Below are 14,484 nucleotides of genomic sequence, written 5' to 3'. Positions count from 1 at the left end.
CTCCATTATTCTGATGTTGGTACGCTTGAAGTTGTCCCAGAGGCTTCTTACACTATCTTCAAATTTTTGGATTCTTTTTTCTTTTTGCTTTTCTGGTTGAGTGTTTTTTGCTTCTTTGTATTTCAAATCTATGACTTGATTCTTGCGTTCCTCTAGTCTGCTGTTGGGTCTCTGTATAATATTTTTTATTACAGTCAGTGTATGTTTAATTTCTAGTTGGTCCTTTTTCATACCCTCGAGGGTCTCGTTGAATTTATCGGCCTTTTCTAGGAAATGCTTGAAAAACCTTATAACCGTGGTTTTGAACTCTATATCCAGTCGTTTGTTTTCCTCCATTTCTTTCTTTTGTGACCTGTTTCTTTGTCTCCACATTTTCGTTGCTTCCCTGAGTTGGTAGGGTGGCTTTGTGTGCTAGGTGTCCTATATGGCCCAGTGGGTCGGCCTCCCAGTTACCTGAGGTGGACATTCTTGATGCACCCCTTTGTGGACTGTGTGTACAGCCTTGTTGTAGTTAAGTCTTGGTTGTTGTTGGTGTCACTGGGAGGAATTGACCTCCAGGCCAATTGGCTGTGAGGACCCGCTGTATCTATAATGGAAGAACTGCTGTGCTGGAGACACGCTTATGGGGCAGGACTTGCTTCAGTGGGGCTTTGGTGCTCACTGAGTCTGCCTCTTGAATATGTCACTTATGGATGTGAGTAGTTGAAAACTGGTGTCGTCTCACACTGACCACTAGATACACTAGCTTCTGGATCTCCAATGGGGTGCAGGTCAGTTACTGTCTGAGGCCACCCAGCAGGAGCTACAGAGAGAACTACAGTTTTCTCCTCTTTGCTTGGGGTTTGGAGGTTTTGGAGCTGTCTGACCAGAGCTACAGTTTGTTAGGTTAAGCTGCGATAGGGCAGGCCATTTATATGCAAAAGCCACTGCTTGGAGCTTGGGTGGGTTTGTAGATTGTGCGGGGCAGGATCTCAGGGAGTCACTAGGCTAGGGCATGGCAAACAGCGATGGCTGCCAATCAGCCGTCTCTGTGTCTCCGTGTTTCCCTGTCCCCACATCCTGCGCCCCAGCGTAGTAAAGAATGATTGCTCGGCGCACCTCTGCAAGAAAGTCACTCTCACTTTCCGACCCGATGGCAGACAGTCCAGCTTCTCCCCGTAGGAGTTTGGGTCCCCAGCGTCTCCCCAGAAACTGGAGTTCAGAGTAATTGGGAGCTTGTCTCCCTTCGGGTTGAAAAAAGCAGCACTCCCAGTCACCCGCTGCCAGCCCGATTCGTGCGCCTCCGTACCTCAGCTTTTCAGCGCTTGTGCACGTCTCAATGCTCTTTTCTCTTTCCTTCTAGTTGTAGAACTCCCACTCAGCCAGCTTTCCCGTGGTTCTGGGTGATAGACGTTTTGTCTTTTAGTTGTAGTTTTGAAATTGTTGTGCGAGGCAGCAGTTTAGGTGTTTACCTATGCTGCCATCTTGGTTTCTCTGTTAAATGTTAATACAACTAAAAATTAGCACAATTAGGGACTTTTGCTCAAATAAAGATGAAAAGCTTTACATTGAATGTTTATGAGTGTGTGTGCGTGTGTGTGCGCTCAAGTACATGTGTATGTATATGGTTGAATCATGTGAAATTTCAGCTTCTATAGGTAAAAATGGACAAATATAAGCACTATCATCTGGCTCATGTGTGTATTTATATATATTTCAGATTTCAGCTGCCTTTCCAAAGCAGTAACAAAGATTGTAATGTCTCATTTTCTTTGCTTAAAAAACAACCATCAATGCAGTCACCTGGGTCCTAAAACAAAATTTCTTTACATAAAATATTTTAATCTTGGGAAGCAAGGTGGGCAATCCACTGCAATCCAAATGTCCTAACTTACAGAAACCTGGGGTGCCTTTGTCCTCATGTCGCTAAACTCCTCCAGGGCTCAGGGCTCGCTTAGCCATATAGGCGGCAATCACCATTCTAGCCCGCAGTGAAGGTGCTTCCTCTGAACAGGGATTTGTCCTTTGCTACACATCTCAGTAAATAATTCTGTATTGCTTCCTTTCCAAATACATTGTAAACTCCTTGGGAACTCCTTGACTATCTGACCACGTGGTATTTGTTGGTTTGTCTGAGCATGTGATTTGAAGAGCATTCTGAATAGGTTTTAGTAATTTAAGTTGGTGGAGTAAGAAGGAAATACTTTCAGAGGACTAGGAATATTGCATCTTGGGCAATCAATCAAGAATCGTCCTGCGTTCAAGGAATTTACAGTCTCCTTTGGGAGACAAGGCAGAAACTCAGAAAGGGTTTAGTGAGGCAAACTCATCTGAATTTTAGATTCTCTTAACTGTGCTATTCCAGGCTAATGGGTCTGTGTTGGCTAAATGAGCACAGAGATCTTCACCTATTGATTTTAGCATGACAGCGATATGCCTTTAGGTCCTAAATAATTAAAGTCATCCAGTTACCTGGTTTGTGCACTTATATGGATAACAGGGTGGCATTTTCCTCAATGGACTAATTTGAAGACCTATGTGAATAACCTATAAGTGTACAAATCAGATTTTTGTCCACCAACACCATCTTCACCAAAAATGCCCCCATATCTCAAAAGTCAATGACACTTTTTTTTATCACAGCTCAGAAAAGACCTTCAGGTAATTAATGACAGCGCCGCAGGCAACGACTTTTCCCCCCTTTCGTCTCTTTTATTTTTGTAAGAGAAGTCAGTGCCCTAAAGGAGAAGAAAGAAAATGGTTCACAATCAATGCTCATGGACCAGACACCTAATCCGAAGGAACGTAACCAAAAAAGTCAATATTTACGTGTACCTTATCAGGGTGGAAATGTCAAGCCGAGAGACACAAACAAATTTCCAACTGATTGCTCCTTCCGATGCTCTGGTGTTCAAAGCTGTGGCAGAGTTTGAACATCAGATAAGACAAAACGACCTTTGGGGAAAAAAGTGACAACACTTGCAGCTGTGGAGACCACGGTTTATGAGAGGCAATCGGTCGCAGGAGATGCATTCTCATCTTTCCTAGCCCGTCTCCTTGGTCACCTTACCTCCTGCGTGATTCTAGCACTGGCTTATTACCCCCAGCAGGCAGCCTTGAAGATACAGCAACTTGCTGAGTAAAATCATAATTTGTTGCCACCCAAGACAATTGACACAAATTGTTTGCATCCTAAATCTGCCATGGCTGGGTGTAGACACATCAAGCATGACTCGATGGGCTGGGGGTCTGCAGGACAGGCGTTCCACTGAAGCTATGGCCAGTTAATGTGTAGAACAGAGGTTTCCAGATATTTCAGAACCCCAGAACCCTTTCAGAATCCCATCTCGCACCACAGGACGCCAGCTGACCTCACCCATGTAATTGCTGTTGAAAGTTGTATTTTGTTAAAAACAACAACAACAAGGTTACATTGAAAAAAACCTGTAATGATACTAACATTTAATGAGACGGTTGAACTTGTCTGTCATCATTGAAACATTCGGTTATGGAAAAAAGGAAACAGTATAAGAAAGAAAGATGGTGACTTAAATGCTAAATAGGCATTGTTCTGAACTGACTTTTTAAGGAGTTGTGGGTGGGCTTGGCATTTCATGGAACGTGGAGATCTGGAAATTGCTGGTAGAGATAACATGATTTCATCTAGAAATCCAACTGGAAGGGATCTGTGTGAACTAGATTCACAGAGCAGTGAGGCCTGAGAGTTCACTGAGGCAGAGGGACCAATCATTCCTAACTAACCGTTCATATGACAAGGTGCTTGTTACACATACAGATTCCTGTGACCTTTCCCCTAAGATTCTGATTCAGGGAGATGGTGGCGGGGCCTGGGAACCTGTATTTTTAAAAAGAGTGCAGTGTGATTTTACCATCAGATTTGGAAACGTGGCTCTCTATCGCACCGTCCAAAATGCAGGTGACAGAGCACTTCTCAGTGGAGGGATGAATGAATGCAAGAAAGCGAAGTGAGCATGCCAGAAAGGCAGTCTCAGCCCCTCACTTTGCTGCATGCGTAGTGTTCCGGGGCTCCTGGCCTTGCACAGCCAACTCTCAGTCATGGGAGGAGTGACCTTCCGAAGCAGCTGATAGAGGTTAGGTTTTTGAATGTCACATGGAATAATACTCCTCCCAATTGTCCTTTGTTGGAATGTCATAGTGACGTACTCACAAAAAGACTATGTCCTAAAAAAGGAATGAATGCTAAGTGCTATAAACAGAAATAAATTAAGTCTCCACTAGGAAGAATTCTTTTTTGTGTTTCCTGCCATAATAGGTCCCACCAGGGACCACCCATCTTCTTTAGCCTGTTCATAAAGGCACAGAGAAGTGGTGTTGAGAGCAGCATTCTGATCGCCATGTGGACACGGCAGCTAATAATTTCTGTACTATCCCAAAGCAACCTCGTTCTTCCTGTTCCGAAACTGTATGCCACATTAATGTTGCTATGGTCCCCAGGGGAATCATTCTGTAAGCTCTCCCTCCACACAGTTTATAATACCTTGTTACAATAAAAGCCTCAGAGATACAGGAGCTGAGGGAATGGACTGGAAGTGAGAGGAGGAAGGTGGAACCTGTGCTTTTATTCCACGGTAAGGTCCTCTGGTGGAGCTGGGGCACATGGCAGGTTATGGGACTGGCCTAAAAAGACCCAGTCATCCTTTTTGTTCAGTTTCTATATCTGCCTCTCATCTTTATGAGGCTAATTTTTACTCAGGAGAGGATAGACAACACAGGACAAAAAGACCTCCAGTGAATTTGTTGAAACTTGGCCTATTCGGTCTTTGAGACTTGCTGGAAGATTTAGTGCGTGTTTTTGGGTAAAAGGCAACAAGGCAGAATTAAAGAAGTTTGATGATCCAGTAATGGTTCTTAAACTTTGTTGCCTATTAGAATCACCTGGGCAAGTAAAAAATCCAAGTACCAGGCCTTGCCCCATACAAGTGGTCGGCAAACTCATTAGTCAACAGAGCCTAATATCAACAGTACAACGATTGAAATTTCTTTTGAGAGCCGAAAACCGACTTCTGCGCATGGGCCACGAAGTTTCAATCGCACTGTATGGTGCGCGCCGCCTGCACGTGGTATTTTGTGGAAGAGCCACACTCAAGGGGCCAAAGAGCCGCATGTGGCTCGTGAGCTGCAGTTTGCGGACCACTGCCCCATACCAATTCAGTTAAAGTATCTAGGGACCCAAGCCCTACTTAAAAAAAAAAAAATCCTAGGTAATTTCAATGTGCAGCCCAATTTGAGAGCTAGTGATTTCTAAACTGATCACATACTCTAGAGATCTTTCCTAGTTATATATTATTCCCTCTGCCTGGAATGGCCCTTCATCCCTTCCTTTGGTGAAGACCCACTCACCTTTAAAATTTTACAAAGACTGTACCTTCCATTGACAGAGTTTACTCATCCATTTACTCAACAAATATTCACTGAAATGTTTCCCCCTCCATGGCAATAGCACTCCGTGGTGACACAATACATTTTCATTATTATTTATTATTGTTTTTCCTGCACAGACTGAGTTCCCTGAAGCCAGGGGTCATGCTTTCTGAAACCGAGGTGAAATTGAGAAGCAAAGAGAGATTCCTCCTTCTTTCCCTGACAAACGTAAGCTCGATTCTGTGCAAGGGGATCTTGCCCGGAAGCTTCTCTCTCTTATCAGCTTTGGACAGCAGTCCCTTGCCCAGTGATGAAGCTGAGGTAAGGAAAGGTCCTCAAGCTCTGAAACCAGTACCTTTTTTCTTTAAAACTCACTGCTTTGTTGTGCATAGATATAGTGGGTTAATTTGTATTTTAGAGACTTTTTACTGGAAAGAAGTTATCTAATTATTTTTTTTTCTAAATCAGATCCTGAGACATGGATTTTGGAGCAGGTAGTTTATTTTTGAAGTGGTTCCAGGAAGCACATTGAGGGAGAAGGGCTATGAGAAAGAGATGGGAGGAAAGTCACTAGAGAGTGCTTTCGGAAGGGATTACCCTGTGGGCAGCTGGGACTCAATCCGGCCAGGCACCCTCTAAGAGACTGCATAGTCCCAGCAAGGGGCCAGGAAGCTGGGGCATTTACCCACATCCTGTGCAGCTCATGGGTGCAGGGTTAGCCCTGGAGGGATGCACTCCCCACCACGTCTAGCGTACCCCAGGAGTGGGCAGAGCATGCTCCTGCAGGCAGAGGAAGTCCATAGGCACAGAGACACAGATGCTTGAAGTAGGAACCCATTGGTTCACGAAGGGAACTGTCCACTACTGATACCGTCGGCCAAAGCTACAGGAGTGGGTTGAGAGGATGTTAGTGGGGCACCAAGTATCTGCTGAGAAGATGTGGTTTTCAGTTTTGAAGAAGCTGGACTCAAGTTCTCTAACGTTGTAACTCTGTTAGGTACCATGAAAACAGATCTTTAGTGTTTTGGGCTTTTTGTGGCCAATTCCTGCTTATCCTCTAAGTTCTCATCTTAGAGCCATCCAGCCAGAACTTAACTTATTCTTACAATTCTACAGCAGCTGCTCTTGGATGACCCTTACCACTGTCTTTTGGTGGTCTATTAGGAACACACCTGAAAGTATGCTCTATCCTTCCTGGCCCCCTTCCCCCCCCCAATCTCCCAATAAGCCATATCAGAACATAGGGATAATTTAGTTCCACCTGTAGCATTCTCACCCTTAGCCCAAGGTACTTATTTTCTAGTGAGGGATGTGTGTCTGTGGTGGGGGTGAGGGTGGGTGTTTAAACATGACCATAAGGCCATCTGGTGGCTTCCATTGAGGTTCAGCCATGTCCTGGGCATGTTATAATTACTGGTGGGCAGGGCATGTCTGAAGTCTTTTTGTAAAAGGACTGGAGATCATCCTGGGAGATTATTATAAGGGATGAGGAAGCCAGTAGTGATGGCTTGCTCTGGTAACAAGCCTTAGTCATCAGAGGAGAGGGGCTATTCTGAGAATGGTATGGTGTCTATGATTCAAATTTGTCTCTAGTCTTGGCCTCCCTTTAGATCATGTCTCAGCCCTTCAGAGAGTTGGGGTGAAAGCTATAAATGAAAATGAAAAGAGTTGTTTTGCTAAAACTCTATTGGACACTGGAGGTACAAGCAAGATCACTTAGGGACCCCTCTAACAGAATATAATGTAATCGAGAGAGAGAGAGAAAGAAGGAGGGAGGGAGGGAGGGAGGGAGCGAGGGAGAGAGAGAAAGAGAGGAGAGAGAGAGAAAAAGGGAGAGAGAGAGAGAGAGAGAGAGAGAGAGAGAGAGAGAGAGAGAGAATCTTCTCTTTCAGCTCCAACAGTGTCCATGGAAGGATTGGAAGAGGGCAGGAAGAAATTAGAAGGCACATGGTATCTGACAAGGCTTGCTCCTTACCACAGGTAAGATGCCCCAGGGACTTACTAGAGTTGCTTGGGCAGTGCTTGATTGATGGTTGTGTCCTGATCAATGCAACCTCACTGGTTCCCATAGGCTTGTGAGGACTGAGCAAACTCTAGCTGCAAGAGAAACATCCTCCTTGATACTGGTAAATTATTTCATTTCTTTCCACAATCAAGTTTAGGAGAATTATATACTGCCTGGTGCTCAATAATTTCTATGGATTGAAATAGCTTTACTCACCTTTGATAAACATCAAGAATGAGAAAGAATTGGAGAACTGATCCATGGTGAAATCCAAATCCCTTGGGGCGGGGGTGGGGGGTGGGGGTGGGTGGTGTGGAATCCATTGATTATTTATTAATGTCATACAGAAATAAAAGCATGCAGTAAGAAAACGTGATCTCATTCATATGTGGAATATAATGAACAAAATAAACTGATGAACAAAATAGATTCAGAGGCATAGAAGCATGGCACAAACTGACGAATCTCAAACGGAAGTGGGGTTGGTTGGTGGGCAGAGAGAGATTAATCGGGGAACTTATATGCATATATACACACAGTCAATAGTGTGGTAAAGACCTGGGAGGGGTGGATGTGGGGAGGAGGGGGTCAATGGGAAAAGAAAAGGGACATCTGTAATGTTTTCAACAATAAAAATAAATTTAAAAAAATCTTGCTTGGCTGGCCAGCACGGCTCAGTGGTTGAACATCGGCCGACCTATGAGCCAGGAGGTCACAGGTTTGATTCCTGGTCAGGGCACATGCCCGGGTTGCTGGCTCGATCCTCATTGTGGGGTATGCAGGAGGGAACCAATCCATGATTCTCTCTCATAATGGATGTTTCTATCTCTCTCCCTCTCCCTTCCTCTCTGAAATCAATAAAAATATATTAAAAAACAAACACAAAACTTGCCCATAAAGCAGAATCCTAAATAATTAATAGTAATAAAAACACTTATTAAAGGCTTAAAAAAAGAAAATAAAACATTATATCTAAACTAGAGGCCTGGTGCATGAAAATTCATGCACTGGAGGGGGGGTCCCTCAGCCCAGCCTGCCTCCTCTCACAGTCCGGAGGCCCTCAGGGGTGGGAGGCAACCCAGTGATCAGGGGAAGGTGACACCCCATTACATCTCTGCTGCTGCCACTGCTGGTAGCGCAAGCCACCGCCCGCCCTGGTTACCTGAGCCTTGGGCAGCTCTGGATGGCTGGGTGGCTGAGGGGACTTGGGGACTCCAGAGGCAGGCATGCAGAGTGGCTGGGCCCACCTAGGGGAGGGCCCGGCCTTGCCGTGCGCCTGCCACCCGGCGGGGCTGAGGGGACTGGGCGCCGCTGTCTTGTGGCTGTGGGTGCTGCCATCTTTGAGGGTGTGGCAGTCAATTGGCACATTCCCTCCTTATTGGCTGTGGACACCACCATCTTTGAGGGCAGGGCAGTCAATTGGCATATTCCCTCCTTATTGGCTGTGGGCGCCACCATCTTTGCGATGGCATGAGGGTCAATTAGCATATTCCCTCTTTATTAGATAGGATGACTTTGTCACTATGAAAACTTCAGTGAAATCAAGTTACTACTGAAAAGTACTTTAATCAATCACTCTTAGTTTAGCATCATTTGCTAGCAGTATTTCTTGAGCACACTATTTAATATTTTTGAGCCTTGTTATTCTGTAAAACTGAGATAATATTACCTACCTAATGATGCTCTTAAAAGTATTGAAGAAGATAATTTACATAAAGTGCTTAATACAGTGCCTGGAATATGACAAGCATTTAATAATAATGATAGGTTATCTACAATATAATAATAATAATAATAATAGTAATAATAACAATAATAACATAATCTATGGCTATGCTGATACGATCCATCCAGGGAATTGCCTCTACTTTTTTTAGTGTTGGTTTTCTAAGAATACATCTTTAAGGTAACCTTCATAACTTAACTTTTTTTTTAAGCCTTGATACAGACTCTTGTATAAAGCGTCAAGAAGTTTGGTATGTTCTGTTTGTCCAGGTTTTGGTGTTGTCTTATCTATTGTTGACTCCTTCAAAGAGTATCAGCAGATTAGTGAGGCCTCATTTCCTCTTATATCAACTGGATTGTCTTTTCTGCTTTTTGGTATCAGCCTTTGCTAGTTTGCATCTCTTTCAAGCTAAACCAGTACCTCAAACGAGGGTCTGCCATGTCTTTCTCTTGGTATCTCCTGTAAGCTGCTTGAAGAGCATTTGCAGGAGGCGTGTGAAAGTGCATAGTTTCTAGAAGACAGAACTATGTTTCGCTGGAAGGTAGAGCTGTATTTTTCCTTCTTGGCAAACTCTTTTTCTTTGATGAAAGCCAAAACTTGAAGCTAGTGGTGACAGGGCAGGGTCCTAATTGCCGTGCTGTTAGAAATAAGGAGAGATGTTTATTGTTAATCAAGTAAAGAGCAAACCAAATTTCATCAGTGTAGTAAGATGAGCCCACTCAGTGGGCTGGTCTTATAACATACTTCTTCTAGTGAGCCTGGGAAAACCGGGGAAGTGGTAATAATGAAAACAGCATATGGTCTTCGCAGGAACTTTGTCATACATAAGCAATGTGCTGTGGGTGTGGTAATGAACATCAGGTGGATTTGGCTCAGGACTTTTAAACTCGGAGAAGAGGAATTTGGCTTTTTTTTTGCACATATTGGAATGTGTTTTTACATTTCTGGTATTTAAAAAACATAACTTCAGAACGACGTTATTTTTTTTTTTCATTCCTTATTTGGAAGCTATACTGGTCAGCATAAGAAAATACTTAACTTAAGATCTTCAAAGGAATGCTGTGGAGGTTTGGAAAGCATTTGGTTTGGCTTGAAGCAAGTTTGGCTAGTGAAGTGACAGGCACACAAGAAAGAACAACAGGTGAAAAAATGTAGATTTTCTTTCATCTTTCAAAGGATTTTTTTTTGATGAATTGAAACAGCCATGAAAATAAGCACTGGCCTTCATGCCCAGTGGCCTACAAGTACTTAGAGTGGGCCAAATCAGAATCGGGCAGGCGCGTAATGAAAATCAGGCAGCAAGCCTAGGTCTAATTAAATATGTGCTGCCTCCCCCTACTTAAAAAAAACTAAAACAAAAACTCCCTTTGGCTCATTTTTTAACAAAAAAATCTGGTTTGTGGTAGAGAGATATTTGCCTTCTTTGACTCAGATAGAGTTGGTAATGACTAGCAAAAGCAAACAGTGGCATTAGTTATTGAGTAGAACCAATGAAAATTTTGGTTGGCTAAATAGATTTTCTTGCTGGCCTATTTCTTTTTTTTTTTTTTTTTTTCTCTTAACTGTTTTTTTGTTTGTTTTGTTTTGTTTTTATTTTGGCCTATTTCTTTTTAATACTGCATATGAAAATTATACTATTTTTTATAATTATATTTCCAGACTAAATATCTCTTGAAGTGGTTGAATGCAAGTCAGAGACAAAAATTTTCATTTTGTTAGGGGCAAATATTGCATTTGATTATAACGATGTTTTAGAATAGCTTTTAAAGATGTTGAATGAGCTTCAGCAGTTTCCCAGACTGGTTTAAAGGAGTCTTTGGGATCTGAGTCATGAATAGTCTTCTGATTAAGATCACAAGATAGATGTCTCCATAGAGTTCTGCAAAACTTTCAACATACTTAAGTAATGTGAAATGGACATAAGACTAGAACGTTTTCTCCAGTGTCCTGGTTTATCGAGTGGGTACAGAGGGCCTGGGACTGGATCACAGACTCCCGGTCCCTTAATTGGGGGAATTCTTTCTTGCCAGTACCTCCCATGAAGAAGTTACTGCTTAGTTATCATTTGAATACAAATAAAACTTTCATGTAACTTAGGGAGATAACATAATTTATGACAGCACATTTATGAAGTCCTAGGAGATGCCTGCATTATAATAATCGGGGAGCCTGTTTTGTGTCTTTCTCCAAAGCCTCTGCTTAGGGAGCAACTTTTGAAGTCCATGGCAATGCCAGATTTGGAACAATTCTGGAGGCATGTGTTTGGGGAGCAGTGTGGGTGAGAATCAGAGCTGCAGATGGTAGAACATTACATATATGTATGTAAAATGACAGCAAGGCAGTTGAATCCCGTGACAGTTCACTTGTTTTTAAGAGAAATATAAATGGCAGGTTTGTGCTCATGGGTCAGCCACCATCAAAGGATAGTCATCAACAACAATAACAACAAACCCTACAGATTCTAAGAAGGCTGGTACCCTGTTTTCCTTTTGAAATGCTTAATGCAAAGCTGCACAAACCATTTCCGCGGATTTGAGGATTTTGGAATAAGCAAGAGGCAGGAACAGAAGCACATGGGCTCTGTCTTTACTGGCTTCAATTGTTTTGGTTTCAAGCTTAGCAGCAAAACGTTCCTGCCAAAGGAACGTCCCAGTGCATGAGGTGTTTTCTGCTTTGCTTCACTCAGGCGTTTGAAGAAAGGCCCTGGTTTGTATCAGTCAGGCATCATTTTAGTGTAAGAGAAAACATGCCCCTTGAAACAATTAAGGGATTGCAACGTATCATTAGAGTGAAGAATAGGTTGCAATGTGTATTTAGAATGGTTTTTTTTAGAAATTAATTACTGGGATAGGTCACGAAATGCTTCACAGTTTTCTAATGATTAGAAACTACAATTGAACAATTAGACGGTGAAAAATTTGCCAATGCAATATGTTTATCATTTTAGGAAGGGGTCGGCAAACTTTTTTGTAAAGAACCAGATAGTGGATATTTTAGGCATTGTGTCTTTGTAGTGTGAAAGCAGCCACAGACAATAAGTAAATGAATGAACATGGCTGTGTCCCAATAAAACTTGTGTATTATATTTGATAATTTGATTTTTTTGTAACCATTGAAAAATGAAAAAAAATTTTTTAGCTCTGGGTTGTATGAGAAACAGGCAACAAGTCCAATTTAGTGTAGGAGCTGTAGTTTGCTAACTCCTGGTTTAGAGGACAAGACCCTGTTATGATTCACACTCAGATGTCTGAGCATTATTTTAAAGAATAATGCATTTTTTCAACCCATAATTATTTTATAATTTTGTTCCAATGATTATTATTTTTAAAACACACTGAGTTGTTTGGGGACTGAAGTATAAGGGCTAGCTGAGTGGCACAAGGTTTGACAAATTAAATTCTGACTGTGTTCTTCTCGTTACTTTCCAGTCCCATTCACCAGTCAAAGGCACTGTGTCATTGCCTCGCTGTGGCAGTGAATAAATCTGTATAATTTTACAAAAGACCAACTGCGTGGATGCTTTTGCTGCCCAAAGACTTGAGTGTTGAGCTCCTCTTTATAAAAGTTTCCATGACAATCTGGCCCGAGAGAATGACAGGTTTGCCCTCATGGGGAATTTCTCATTAAGGAAGCTTTTCTTTTACCAGGAAGCTTTATGGGGGCTTAATAGTGGGTCAAACAGAAAGGACCCAATAGGACCCTTTCATAAACCATACCTTACATCCACCCTGGCCTGAAAGAGAGCTTGTTTCCTTCTGTGTGTGGTGATGGGGTGATGTTCAGATGTTGGGAGGTTAGAGAGGACCACCGTACTACCCTGGGGTGCTTGCTTCCTAGTGGTAACCAAGAGACCCAGACACAAGCATGTGCTATTAATATACGGGCCAGGCCCCTTGCTTTCTCTATTGAAATGCAGTGTGTGGAGTGGAGAAGCAAGCGGGTTCTGAGCTTGACTATCTGAGTCTTTATCCTGGTGCAGCCATTTACTAGCTGTGTGACTTTCTCTGTGTCTCATTTTCCTCCTCTGAAAAAGGGGCATGATAATATCCTTTAACCTCTTACCTTTTTTTTTTTTCTCTTTCATTACCTCTCCTTCATTCTACTGATCTACACCTTTCAGCCACCTTGCCCTAATGCCCATTTTGGATCTTGGCCTTTATTCTCTTCCCACCCACTTCACTTGGCTATGCACTCAGTGATCTTCTGGGCCTAAACTGGGAAGTACTTGGCTCGTATATAAGAGGGAAGGGTAGTTCAGCAGGTGTAACCTAATATATTGCTATGTATGGATTTGGTTGGACATCTACAGGTTTTTAGAGCAGGTTTATAGTAAGCAGCTCACTGTGTGCCTCCAGTTGAGAAGTTGAAGGGGTAGAGCCAAACTAGGGGAAACTGGTAGTCTTCTGAACATGGGCTTTCTGTCTCATCATTCTTTAATAGGGTCCCCAGAGACCTAGTTGACTGTCTGTGTTCTAAGGACCTTCAATAAATACTGTGTGCTTTACTGCATATAGGGTGTATCCCCCAAAATGTATATACACTCTTTGAATAATTATAAAGTCAGTGCTTACTAAAATACATTTCCTTTTCAAAATTGAGCTATCGGCTGTTAAAGTGTGAATACATTTTTTTTGGAGACATCCTGAATACTGGGTTTGGGTTTCCTTTCCTGCCAATTGCTTTCTGGGTTGGAGGGAGAAGAAGCCTTAACTGTAGCAGTGCCCTACTTATTATTATACTTTAAATCCTCACTCGAGGATATATATATATTTTTCCCCATTGATTTTTAGAGAGTGGAAGGGGTGGGGAGAGAGAGAAACATCAATGTGAGAGAGACACAGTTGGTTGCCTCCCGCACGAGCCCTGGGCCGGAATCAAACCTGCAATTCTGGTACATGCCCTTGACTGGAAATCAAACCCATGACCCTTTGGTCCACGGGCTGATGCTCTAACCACTGAGAAAAACTGGCTGGGGTGCAGTGCTCTATTTTAAGTATGGCTTAAGCTCTGTTATCTTTCCTCTTGGGCCTGCTCTGCCTGTGCTCTGGAGCAGGGTGAGAATGGACAGTTGTTGAAAGAAGCTCTTATTTTGGTTAATTACTATCCTGAATTTTTCTATTCCTGTTTTCTCGAAATAAAAGTGACATGCCAATTTTTTGGACTGCTCGATATACAGAAGGTATACTTTCTTTTTCTAGAGATGAGGCATTATATAAGTTACAGACAAAAGCAATTCTGAAACGTTTTGATGTGTTTGTATAGGAAAGGCCACGTTGCATAAGGGTTACATGGATTTGTTTGCTCTTTTGGTTGACTCTGAGAAAGTATTTCTCAGTTCTATAAAAAAAAAATCCACATTAAAATACCTGCT

The sequence above is a fragment of the Plecotus auritus genome (genome assembly GCF_963455305.1).
Source record: "Plecotus auritus genome assembly, chromosome: 4".
NCBI classification, from domain to species: domain Eukaryota; kingdom Metazoa; phylum Chordata; class Mammalia; order Chiroptera; family Vespertilionidae; genus Plecotus; species Plecotus auritus.
The sequence above is the reverse complement of the archived record's forward strand: the minus strand, read 5'-3'. Positions refer to the sequence as shown.